This window comes from Peromyscus maniculatus, chromosome 8 (genome assembly GCF_049852395.1).
Source record: "Peromyscus maniculatus bairdii isolate BWxNUB_F1_BW_parent chromosome 8, HU_Pman_BW_mat_3.1, whole genome shotgun sequence".
Taxonomy (NCBI): domain Eukaryota; kingdom Metazoa; phylum Chordata; class Mammalia; order Rodentia; family Cricetidae; genus Peromyscus; species Peromyscus maniculatus.
In genome coordinates, this window is record NC_134859.1 from 82,582,383 (window position 1) to 82,595,800 (window position 13,418).

The 13,418-nt window shown below is 45.4% G+C and overlaps 1 protein-coding gene and 1 long non-coding RNA gene across 3 annotated transcripts in view; one reads left to right on the forward strand and one right to left on the reverse strand.

Moving 5' to 3' along the window:
- Window positions 1–911: 911 nt before the first annotated feature.
- Window positions 912–3,585, reverse strand: LOC121831437 (uncharacterized). The gene is made up of 2 exons (XR_006074871.2): window positions 3,424–3,585; window positions 912–2,020 (listed from the first exon to the last, which is right to left on the reverse strand). It is a non-coding gene; the product is annotated as an uncharacterized LOC121831437 (long non-coding RNA).
- The window catches only part of Znf652 (zinc finger protein 652), a 58,986-nt gene continuing 49,078 nt past the window's right edge, over window positions 3,511–13,418 (forward strand). The window contains exon 1 of one of the 2 annotated variants that reach the window (XM_076543202.1): window positions 3,511–3,529. The gene's annotated coding sequence lies outside the window, so the exon portion shown is untranslated. Of the gene's footprint in view, window positions 3,530–3,933; window positions 4,087–13,418 lie in introns of those variants that run through there. The other variant, XM_076543201.1, reaches the window with a different exon arrangement.

Below are 13,418 nucleotides of genomic sequence, written 5' to 3' on the forward strand. Positions count from 1 at the left end.
ACTGCAGTACTTGGGGGGTGGAGGTAAAAGGATCAGGACTTTAGGTCACTGTTAGCAACCTAGAGTTTCTGAGGCCAGTGTGAGTTACATAAGAAGCTGTCCCAAAAAAGTGGGGTGCGTTTCTGTTGGCTTCTACCCACTCTCTTAATGAAAAAAACAATTAGTGAAGAGTTATTCAAGACCAAGAAACCAGAATGGATGTGTGCTGAAGTCTCCTGTAGTGAGGGACAAGCTTCAGTGTGGCCATTGGATGGGGGATCCTGCTACTTGTTCTTTTCTTTTCTTGTGATTTGCAGGATTAGCAGCATTGGGAGGCAACCCCCTGCCTGTGGTGAGTGAAGGGGAAAGAGTAAAAAGAGAACAGAGGAACAGGGTTCTCTAGCTGGACCTTCTTAGCTAGACCTGAATCCCAAACAAGCACTTGCAAAACATGGCTCTGTAAAAGTTTCTAGAGTCCCAGGGCTCAAGAGAGAGAAAGAAGGAAAAAAATATTACAGAAGATACACAGACAGAGCTAAAGTTAGGATTCCTTTCTACCATGCACCAAAGGTACTAGTTTTCACTTATTAAGAATATGTGAGGGGCTGGAGAGATGGCTTAGCAGATAAGAGCACTGGCTCTTCTTCCAGAGGTCCTGGTTCAATTCCCAGCACCCACGTGGCTCACAACTGTCTGGAACGTTAGTTCCAGGGGATCTGGCATCTCACACAGACAGACATGCAGGCAAAACACCAATGCATATAAAAATAATTTTTTTTTTTTTTTTTCCGAGAAAGGGAGTTCTGGCTGTTCTGGAACTTACTCTGCCTCTGCTTCCCAAGGGCTGGGATTACAGGTGTGTACCACCACCACCTGGCCAATAAATCTTTTTCTTTTTCTTTCTTTCTTTTTTTTTTAAGACTTTGTGACAGTTTTTTTTTATTATGTATCTATTTATTATGCATTAGTATTCCATCTGCATATATGCCTGCATGCCAGATGAGGGCACCAGATCTCATTACAGATGGTTGTGAGCCACTATGTGGTTGCTGGGAATCGAACTCAGGACCTCTGAAAGAGCAGCCAGTGCTCTTAACCTCTGAGCCATCTCTCCAGCCCTTGACAGTCTTTTAGAGTAGGGTTATCAAATCCTCCAGGAGACTATCACCGTGGGAACTAGGGAACCTGGGTCTTAGTTTGACTCTGTTGTCTACTGGGTTGGGTGACTGGCTAAGCCATCAAAACATTCCTTGGGTTAAATTTCTCTCATTGGGAAGAATACCTGTTCTGTCTGCCCTTGCAGCTGTTGGAAGATCTGAGGAGACAATGGATGTAACGTCCCCACAGGAACCATAGAATGAGGCAGGTGAAATGGCTCACTGGGTGAAACTTCTTGTCCCCAAGTCTGAGGACCTGATTTCAATGCACAGCCCGTATGGTAGAGAGGACTGACTCCCGCAAGCTGTCCTCTGACCTCTATACACAGGAGGTGGTCGACCACACACATATACAACCACAAATAACACAGATGTAACCATCAAAAAAGAGAAACCACAGAGCCCAGGTGAAGTGAAAAGCTGAATGAATACTGTGATTACGAGGGTCAATCCAAAGAACTGGCCTCCGGACGGAGAGGCAGAACACTTGGAAGGTCACCTCATTCTTTGGCCATCACTCCACACACCCCTCATCCAAACAAGACAGCCTGACCAGCAGAGAGGGTGGAGGAATGGGGTCAAGTGTCCAAGAAGACATCCTGAGTTCAGCAGACCTCAAGTTCATTCTTTTTTTTTTTTTTTTTTTTTTTTTTTTTGGTTTTTCGAGACAGGGTTTCTCTTGTGTAGCTTTGCGCCTTTCCTGGAACTCACTTGGTAGCCCAGGCTGGCCTCGAACTCACAGAGATCCGCCTGGCTCTGCCTCCCGAGTGCTGGGATTAAAGGCGTGCGCCACCACCGCCCGGCTCAAGTTCATTCTTACACTGAATTCAATTTTATTACGTGTGCTTACTTTCTCCCATTCTGCTTGAAGATATCCTCTCCACCTGTTGAAACATGATATAGATTTTAGTGTTTATCCACTGAAAGCACTCACTATTGAAGAATGTGGCCCAAAGTTCCAAAACTCTGATCCCTGGAGCCTGGAGTCTAAGTATAATAAAATCCAAACATCTGTTTCTGGAAGGGGCCAAAGACAGAGTCAGCTCTTGGACCCTGTATTTATAAAGTTTCAATCTCTTTCTTAACTTTGTCCCAGACTCAAGTCATTTTCTTCCCTGGGGGACTGGGTGAGTGGGGGTTATGGCTGATGTACTGGGAGAAAAAGTTAGCTCCATCTATATGGGAATGGTTTTCATGTCGTGGGGGTCAGCTTTAGTGAAAGAACATTAATACTGTCTGTGCTGAATGACAGAAGGCGGCTTGAGAGAAGGATCAGAAGTTCAGAGCACTTGTTACTCTTGCAGAGGACCCGGATTCAATTCCTAGCATCTACATGGTGTCCTACGACCATCCATAACCCCAGTTCCAGGGGATCTGACAAAGTCACAGGTGCACAGACATGCATGCAGGTAAAACACACATACACACAAAGCAAAAGAAGTAAATAATGGAAGGAGTTCCAACTAAGGAGCGGAGAACTTCAGGAAGTTTTGTTTCTGGTGGGAAAGGGTTATCCTGACCTAGGGGACGTAACCTTGGGTCTTCCCTTCACCTTGCCACGCCATTTCCTTTCCTTGTACTCTAAGCACTTCCAATTGCAGACACCCTCTTGGCTCTGAGCTTGGATAAATGCTACCTTGTTAGCTAATAGTACCATTAATTATATTAATGATTAATAGCTAATTAGTCATAATGTGGTCATACTTCTTACAGTGGAGTCGTCCTTTCTTGCAGCAGTTCTGGGACTCCAGCACACACACACACACACACACACACACACACACACACACACACACACACACACACTTCCCTATTCCTAACCACAGGACAAGCGCAGCAATCCACTTTTTTTTTTGCTGACCATCACAGCAGTTTCTAAATTTCTCTAGTTGTTATTGGCTATCCCATTTTTCTGGAGAATGACTACTGCTTATAGGTCCGTCGCTGCTTTTATTTATGCCGGGTCACTCACTCTACTAACAAGGTGGTCAGCACTTTTTTAAAAGTTTTTTGTTTTTTTTTTTAACATATTCCCTAAGTCAAAGACATTTACTCCCAGACCTCACGCTGACCCACTTTCCCACCTTCTTCTCCCCCTTTTCACTTTTATCTTTCCCTATTTCGTGGGATGCCAAACCCCCGGCCCACAGATCCCTCACCTTCCAGCACTCAGGCTTCCTTTTGGCAACCACGCCCACCCCCTACCCCCTTACCCTCCCACCCCCTTACCCCCCTTCCTTCCCGCCCCCCCCTCGGAAGCGACGCGCATGCGCTGCCCACGCCTTACCTGGGCGCTCGGCAGTGGGCGGAGTGGGCGAGGGCCGGGGGTGGAGCAGGCAGCCGGCAGTTATCTGCGCGGCTGAGCGCTCACATTGTGGCAGGAGGGAGAAAAGGTGCGCCCGGGCCCAGCCAAGGGCCGCGCATGCGCGCCGACCCCACAGCCGGGGATGGGTGTGTGTGTGTGTGTGTGTGTGTATGGGGGGGGAGGAGGTGTCGGGATCCCGACCGCGCGCTCGGAGGGGGGGGGGGCGCGCGCGCGAGCGCAGGGCCGCGGGCGCGCGGGCACGCGCGCGCGCGCCCCCGCCGGCCTCCCTGCCCCCTCGCGCGCGCATCCCTACAGCACCCCCCCCCCTCTCTCCCTCCCTCCCCCCCGCCGCCCGCCCCGCGCGCCGCCCGCCCCGCGGCCCCGCTCGGCCTCGCGCGCTCGGAAGGGAGTCGCGAGACGTCGGAGCGGCGGCCACGTAGCGCTGCGGCGGCGGCGGCGGTGGCGGCGGCAGCGGCGGCCGAGGCCGGGTCTGAGGAGCGGCCCAGAGCGCAGACGTTGGGGCAGGGGGAGGGGCCGGCCCGGCGGGCGGTGGGGACTGGAGCGACGCGGCGCGGCGACAGGCCCCCGCCGCAGGGATGGGCCGCCGAGGCGGCGGAGGCGGCGGCGGCGGCGGCGGCGGCCCGGGTGAGTAGGGGCCCCCTTCCCCGCGCTCTCGCCCCCCGCCGCGGCGGCGGCGGCGGCGGCGCCGGGGCAGCCGCGTTTCCTCTGCGCCTGATCCGGCTGGCGGGGCTGGCGGAGCCTGCGCTGAGTGAGGCAGCTGCGTGCGCTAGGCCGGAGCAGCCCCCATCCGGCGGGCAGGCCCCGGGCGCTGCGCGTCTGCGGCTCCCGGCTTAGCCCCGGGTCCCGGCTCCTTACCGCCGCCCCCTCCCTCCGGGACCCCAGCTTGGCTGCAGTTTTGCAGCGAGTGGGCTCGCTTCGAGGCCTGACGGGGTGGCGGGGGGTGCACGGGTTAGCGGGCGGAGGGGAGCGTTCTCCTGCCCTGCAGCTGGTGGCTTGCACCCACTACCTTCCCCGCCCTGCGGTTGCACCCAGACCTCCAGTCCTCTGGAGTATTGTGGCACCAGGAGATAACACGCATGTGATGTACACTCGCTACCGGCAGCACCACACTCAGCCCAGTGGGCGATGCAGACCTTTCTCCACCCCCACTTCGTCCTCCCCTCCAATCAGGCTCAACTGAAGAGTCTCAGATCGGAGACACCAAAGAGAGTGACACCCCTGTTACATCTCTAGGAAACATGATCATGGTCGAGGGATGTCTCCGGTAGAAATGATAGATGTCCCTGCCTCGCCCCGAAGTCAGTCTTCAGGATTTAAGATCCCATATGCTGTTCTTTGCAGCTGGCCAGTCTTTGAGTACATCTAGCTCGTCCCTCCCCCCCAACAACAACATCACGAACACGCGCGAGCACACACATATGCACACGCACACTCGTGCACTTCCTGATTACAGAACGGCCCCTGTCATCGCGGATCCATTGTCAGAAATGGCTTGTGCCAATCAAAGGAATGTGCCTTGGGAGGAAGATGTTTTCCACAACCAAGCTACAGGATGTACCTCTGTCAACCAGTCTTTGGTTGCCCCTGGGTCTTACCCATGTTTAAGCATCGTCATAGTGTTTCCCTTATATGCCTCTCCGGCGCATTCTCAGTATCACCTGAGTGATGCTCCCCCGCCCACCCCTACCCCCCAGTTAATTAGATACTTATTGCACACAGCAATTTCATCGATTTGTTGTTGTTGTTGTTGTTCTTGTTGCAACGTTTAACATAACAAGGCATAGCCTGTGTACGTAGTGTAATCTTTTGGGATGAAGGTCTGTATACTTTTTTCCCGGAGGATGGTTGGGTCCGTATTGTTCTGAGAAAGGCAAAGAGCACATGCTTTGTTGACAGCGTGTGTGTTTGCTCAGGAAAGGAAAGCTGCCGTTGCTCGCTTGTGCGCTGTGTGCTGAAGGCAGTTAGCTATGTTCCCCAGTGGGGCTGGTCTGGGGTGGATATGTTGCCTTGTGTCAACGGCTTGCTTATTTATATCACCACTGTGCACATGTGTTCACATAGATACTGTCCTGCGTATAAAAGATTCACCGCTGAATTTTTTGTGATTCTCAACTCTTGACTGGGGCTGTGGAAGTCTTCAGGGCCCTCTTTGCAGTGAAATACATGTAGAGTTTTGTATGCAACTCAACAGTCATCTTGAAGCTGGTCCTGGAACCTCACGTTAAGATCTGTGCTATGCAAAAGTGAAAGCAGTTTTGAGTTTGTGTTTTGCTTCTCTTAACCATTAGGTTTACTTTGGCTCTGGACTAAAGAGCAAGTATGTATCATTGTATGGTTGTTTTTGTTTTGTTTGTATGCATATTTTATCTGCATCTACGTGCGCGTGTGTGTGTGTGTGTGTGTGTGTGTGTGTGTGTGTGTGTGTGTGTATGTACCACATGTGTGCCCGGTGCCCACAGAGGTCAGAAGAGGGTGAGAGAGGGTGGTGGAAACCCTGGAACTGGAGTTAAGGATGGTTCTGAGTCACCATGTAGGTGCTGGGAATAGAACCTGGGTCCTTTGTAAGAGCAACAAGTGCTCTGAACTATTGAGCCATTTCTCCGGATGGCTTGTCATTGTGTTTTGTTCTTCGGGTAAGTAAGGTCAGTTAGGAATTACAAGATAGTTTTCCTGTGAAAAGGGAGGTGGGTGAGAATCAGAAGAAGTTAAAACTAGAGACAAAATAATCTAGATTTGACCAATTGATCGTTTATCTTCCTGGCATATTCTAAAGGTAGCGAATGTCAACGGTGAAGTGTATAATGTGTTTGGCAGTGCCTGTATGGACTATACATGGCTTAAAGACTGAGGCCGATCTCTGTTTTTCCATGGTAGAACACCTGTTCAGGGCTGAGAATTTTTTCTAGCTTCGCTAAATTTGATTTCATGGTGCCATCAAAACCATCCACTTCAATGGATTTCGGTTATAATTGGAAAATTTACTCTCCCTATTCAGAATCTAGAGCTGAGGATGAACTTTGCACTATTCTGTTAATAAGCAGTTGATAAATGTCAGTTTTTGTGTGTGTTTAAATTACTCAACTTTTGTCTTTTGATCATATTTCAACCAAGACACATGTGTTCCAGCTTATGATAGTACTGTGATAGGTAGTGATAGTAACCACAGTCCCAGTTTCTAACAGCATACAGTTTCCACTTTAAAAAAAATAATTAGGGTTCTGAGAGCTTAAGGAATTCCTGGTATTAACTAGCATTTTGAAAAGCAGGAGAGGCTTGGAATCTTGCACAGAACCTGTTCCACACACCTGGTGAATAGCATTTATTCTAATAATTATTCAGTGTACTCTGTGATGTTTAAAAGTATGCTGAGGTTGCATATGTTGCATTTTTATTACCTACTATGCATGACTGAAGTGACTTATATTACAGGTTATATTTTTTTGTCAGTGGCACGCCTGTAGTTTTTATCATCTGAATTACTTGCCTGTCCTAAACCCAAAGGACTTCAAAGTTTCAAATGTGTTACTTTTCTTGGTCAGTGATTGTAATGTTAGGGGAGGACCCTGGAGTCTCAGGGAACAATGTGCTTGCTTGGTTTAGTTTTGCAGCACCCATTCTAACCAGTCACTTCCCTAGTTAAACATCCACACACCACGGAGCCGCTGATCAGGTAACACTTAGGGCTGTGAGGACAGCCTTCTCTCTCTGCTTGTCAGATTCAGAATGTGGAAGCTGGGAAACAATTGTGCAGCACAGCAGTGAGACATGGGGGGAGGAGTGATTGCAGAGCTCACCCTCATTAGGACCAACAGCATCGTTTCCTCAACACTCTGCAGACAGCCTTCCCTTAGGAGGTTTCAGACCAGCAGCCCCTGTCTGCAACTGTTGCCTCAAGATCTGCTTCCAGACACCCGGAGCAGTTTCCATTTGTGCCCTAAGTTTTGGGGAGTAAGCCTGTAGTGTGGTAAGAAAATAATTTTCAAGCCTGTTTGTGTACGTGTGTGTGTGTGTGTGTGTATATGTACAGATAGAGATATGGATTAGTAGGGTACTGATGTGACTTTTCGGTTTTACATGTCTGAAGCCTGTTGAAGAAGTAAACTATAATATACCTAATATATAATATGTGAACTATATATACCTTTCTCTTTTCTCATAGGTTTTTGAAGATTACAAAAATTGAGAATATATACTTGAGTTTCTTTTCCCTTGTTCTAAAAAGTCAGTTGAAAGATATCCAGAAAGGGGTGGAGGAAAGAGTGGATTGTCTTGAGTTTGAGCAAACAGTCTTTGAAACTAGTTCTTCTGGAGTAGGTAGCTGCATCTCCTTGGTAACTCCTGGGTTGTGTGCCACTGTTTTAGGTATGATGTTTTTCTTTGCTTTCGTATGTGTTGAGTTTGATGGGGGTGAACTGGTCTTGTATTTGGTGATTTTAGCTAAAGGAAGAGTTCCTTGGAACCAGGCAGACTAGGCTGACATTGTAGTTTTACTGTTTACTGGCCTTATGGCACTGGACAAATCACTTGATTCGTTCTGCCTCAGTTTCCTCATCAGTACAGTGAGATTTCTTGTGAGGGTTAGAGTTAAAGTACGCAAATTCCCAGCACTGGGCCGGTCATATGTGCAGGTCAGGACCTCAGTAAGTGGTGGGATCCGAAGCTTGTCAGCGTGAAGCTGGAGTGGAGGTCGTTGTAACTTAGGACAAGACTTAGAGCTTTGTATTTCTTGGTTTGTGTTGATTTAGGATGAAAAACTGCAAATATTTGACTTGGAGCTGGACTGCGACTTGAAGGTTCAACATGATTATTAGAAAGTTGATTTGTTAGTATCAAACTTGGTAGAGACAGTAAAACCTAGCTCTAAATTCTGCAACATTACCTCACAGGCTGTGCTTGTTTTAAAGTCTGTTCAGACTTATGTGGTAAAAAGGGTGTTTTAGGACATTAACATACTTCAGTGAGTTCTGTGCAGAATCGAATCACATGCAAAGCCTTGTGTAAATTCTCTGGTTAGTGCAAGCCATGAAGTGCTTGGTACAGTCAGCGGAGACACCAGTGCTTATTTTATTAATCTGCTTATTTATATGGCAGTTCTGTTTGACTTTAAAAATACTAGTGAATATTTTATGAGAATACTTGTGAGAATTCCTAATGCTCATCTGAATTTTTGATCATGAACTGTCAATAGGACTGTAGATGTGTATGCACTTTTTGCTTTGGTGGAGGAAAAAATGAAAGGTAAGATCTTGTACCTGTTAAATTTAATTAACAGTCTGCTTTTGATCTATAGATTGCTTGTGGAGCCTTGCTTATTAGTCAAAAAGGCAGTTTATGGTAAATTGTGGCATCTCATTTTCTTTTAAAGCTAGACCTCGACTGCTTTGAAAAATAGGTTCAGCCAGGCAGTGGTGGAGCACACCTTTAATCCCAGTGCTGGGGAGGCAGAGGCAGGTGGATTTCTGAGTTTGAGGCCAGCGTGGTCTACAGGGCAAGTTCCAGGCCAGCCAGGGCTACACAGAGAACCCCTGTCTCAAAAACAAAAAAGTAAGAGGAAAAATAGGTTCAGTTAAGATTATGTATGCAGTATTATTTGGTGCATACAACTTTTAAAATAGAATCACTCTGGCTCCTGTAGAGTAAATGAACTGTCTTTTTTTTTCCCCCAGTAGAGCATTGTGGTAAGTCCATGAGCCCCCAAGAGTTACCTAGAGACTTTCAGATAAGGAAGACACATATCAGCAGTGTGTTAGGCTTTACTCAGGGGAATCTGCTAATCCTTATTTTCTTTGATTATCGAGCTGCCTTGTGGTGGGATCCATCACTGACTTTGAATTATGATAAAGAGGGATCAGCAAACGATGGTTGTTGACTTGCCGTAGATTGTGCAGCACACTGAGAAGAAGTTACCCTTGGCCAGAGTATGTCATGGAAATAGCACTGACGCCGTGTGTGCCGGGAATGAAGCGCAAACAACATAGGATCGGGCTACATGCTCTGGTCAGTTTGGCTGAGTAAATTTTTTCTGGAAGGGATGCTTTCTTTTAACAAACAAACAAACAAACATTACTTTTCCTGAGTCACTAAAATCAAATGGTTTAGCAGAAAGCTAGTCTTTAAGGCCCTGCACCCCTTTCACAAACCCGTGAATGAGTAGTGAGATTTTGGTCTTTACTGTGCATGTGACATCAGGAAGTTAAGCCAAGACATAGTGTCAACCGTGCAGAATGTATTTTTAAGTATATCTCTGCCTCTCAGCTTTGGAATTTAGACTTCTGGGATGGGCATTGGAACAGAACTCTTTACTTATACTGTGTGACCTACAAAATGAGAAGACCTGAATGGCTTTTCTCTTCGGAGTGTATCATTCTAACACATTTAAAGTAGCTGGAGGGGCTGGAGAGGTGGCTCAGGGGTTAAGAGCACTGGCTGCTCTTCCAGAGGACTGGAATTCAATTCCCAGCAACCACATGGTAGCTCACAACCATCGGTAATGAGATCTGGTGCCCTCTTCTGGCCTGCAGGGACGCATACAGGCAGAACACTATATACATGATAGATAGATAGATAGATAGATAGATAGATAGATAGATAGATAGATAGATAGATAGAAAGATGAATCTTAAAAAAATAAAGTAGCTGGAGGAGAGAGTGTGACCTCAAGTCTGTGGATAAATCTATGTGATTGGGCAACTGGAATGGCTGAGGATTTTTCCTGTTATTAGGACATGATTGGAATTTTAAATCACCTTTCTTGAGGTTACTCATTGTAGAAAGCCTTATACTTTTCTTTTTAGATATAGAGTCATTTAAATTAAAATTAATCAAAAGTTCAGAAACCAGCCAGGAATGATGATGCAGGTCTTTAATCCTAGCACTCAGAAGACAAAGGCAGGTGGATCTCTGTGTCTCAGAGTTCAAGGCTAGCTTGGTCTACCTAGCAAGCTCCAGGTCAGCCAGGCTGCATAGAGGCCCTGTTAAAAAAAAAAAAAAAAAAAAAGATTCAGAAACCATCTCAGTATCCACCAGTATAGAATTAATTAAATAAATTAGCATATATTTATATAGTAGGATAACATATATATTGCTGTGGAACACTCAGTATTCAGTAATGTTAATTTTGAAAGGCCAGAGGAAAATGAGTGTGGTGGCTTTATGCCTGTCATCCCAGTGCTTGGGAGGCTGAGACAGGAGGATCAACAGTTCAAGGCCAGCTTCAGCTACATAGCAAGTTTAACATCCTGGACTACATGAGACACTGTCTCAAAAAACAGAAACAAAGCTAAAAGGCATAGATTAATGTTCTGGGTGTGCCACTGTTTATATTATGGGGATTTTCTTGTGTAAAAGTAAGTTTTTAAAAATTTAGTAGTTTTCCAAAAAAGCTAATAATACTCGTTGTCTGTTGGGGTTAAATTGAGTGATGGGGAACCTGAGTTGAAGGTAAGTAGTTCAGTATATGGTTTTTCAAGACAGGGTTTCTCTGTGTAGCTTTGCGCCTTTCCTGGAATTCACACTGTAGCACAGGCTGGCCTCGAACTCACAGAGATCAACCTGCCTCTGCCTCCCGCACGCTGGGATTAAAGGCGTGCGCCACCACCGCCCGGCAGTATATACTTTTTTTTAAAAGTAAAATTTTTATTAAAGTGCATGCAGAAAAATAGAAAAATCATTACAAAAAGTACAGTTTGATTTTTTTTCTGTCTCAAAAAAAGGCAGCCTCCATATATTCCTCCATTTTTACTTTATGTAATTTTTATAAATGACCCATGTAAAAGTATGTTTTATAGTGCAACAAGTTCTAAATAAATAGCAATATAGCAAAACCTTGCTTTGAATATTTTAGGATTTATTAGTCTTGTCAACCAGTTGGCTGATGGAATGCAGTTGTCATAGATACACAGGAGTAAATCTTGAGGTGTTATTGTTCCCATTAAAAACCACATTTGATAGATGTTTTTCCTTTGTTGTAGTAATGTTGCCCACCCCTGTCCCTTTGCTCAAACACAGAAACGATGAAAGTCTATAAATCTGTAAAGCAGAGTCTTATTTTGCCTGCAGAGGACATTTGGCAATGTCTGGGAAGGGTTTTTTTGATGGTTTTTTTTTTTTTTTTCTGGTTTGTTTTAGTTGTGGGGCTGGGGATAAGAATGTGCTCCTGGGTACTGCTAACCCTCCAGGACACAGGACACCTCACCACAGCCGTGAACTAAATATTAACAGTGCTCAGGCTGAGAAACCAGTGGCTAAACTGATGCTAGGAGGCAAGTGACAGTTTTAACTTCATTAGATTTAGTACACGAATGAAACTCATTTAATCTAGTTTAGATAAGAAATAAGGTAGGGCTGAGCGGTGGTGGCACACGCCTTTAATCCCAGCACTCAAGAGGCAGAGGCAGGTGGAGCTCTGTGAGTTCGAGGCCAGCCTGGACTACAGATCGAGTTCAGGCTCCAAAGCTACACAGAGAAACCCTGTCTTGAAAAACCAAAAAAAAAAAAAAAGAAAGAAAGAAAGAAAGAAATAAGGTAGGTTGTTTCTAAATAAAAATAGTTGTAAATATGAAGACTTTAGTATAAGGCTTGGTGGACAAGTTTGTTTGTTTTTGAGACAAGGTGTCTCTATGCAGCCTGGAACTTGGTATGTAGACCAGGCTGGTCATCTCAGAGATCTGCCTGCCTCTGCCTTCCAAGTGCTGGGACTAAAGCCATGTGCCACCACCCCTGGCAAGTCTACTCATGGATATTGGTGTTTGTGTGCTGGGGTGCATGTGCAGATGTCACAGGACAAGCGCAGATGTTGGTCTCATATTGAGCCAGGGTCTCTTGTTCACCTCTGCATATGCCAGCTGGCCTGTGGGCTCTGGGATCTTCCTGTCTCCACCTCTCATCTCACCACAGGAGTGTTGGCATTACAGAGGTGTATGACTGAGTCCCAGTTTTTATATGCGCTCTGGGGAGCTGAACTCAGGTCCTCACAATTGCATGGCAAGGGCTAGCCCTGCCTTTAAACAAGAGACTCCATGCCGTTTTCTATCGGGCAAAGCATTGTCTAAGAATATAGCTCTTAACTAAGGAGTTTCACAAGGAAAATCTTTATATATATTTACACACACACACACACAAACACACACACACACACAAACACACACACACACATATAAAACAGTAATGACTTTTTTTTTAAGCAGATAAATCTTATGTGATTCTGATTTGGATTTTTGCTCTAAAATTTCAGATCTTGACCTAATTAATATTAATATATATCTATATTAAAATTTATTTTTATCATTTTAAACATTCTTTTAAAAAATTTATTTTATATGTATTGGTGTTTTGCCTGCATGTATGTCTGTGTGAGGGTGTTAGATCTCCAGAACTGGAGTATAGACAGTTGTGAGCTGCCATGTGAGTGCTGGGAATTGAACCTGGGTCCTCTGAAGAGCAGCCAGTGCTCTTCATCCCTGAGCCATCTCTCCAGCCCCTAAATTTTATTTTTAAATTAGAAATATTTAAATCTTGAAAATAATATAGTATGCTAATATTGCCTCGTGGGAAACTATAAAAATTAAACATTTGTAAATATATACACAGTAGAAATGACCTGATTTTGTTTATATATTTATTTATTTTTAACATGTTTGTGTTTATTTTATGTGTATGAGTGTTTTGCCTGGTGTTTGTCTGTGCACCATGTATGTTCAGTGCCGTGGAGGCCAAAAAAGGATATTGGATCCCCTGGAATTAGAGTTAAGAATGGTTGTGAGCTATCTATCATGTGGGTGCCAGGAATCGAACCCAAGTGTTTTGCAAGAGCAACAAGTGTTCTTAATGGCTGAGTTGTCTTTCCAGCCCTATTTGTATATTTAATCAACTAGATTAATCAGTTAATCAGTTAGTCTCACTATGTAGCACTAGCTAGCTTAAACTTAAATTTAGACTAGGCTGGCCTCAAAAATCAT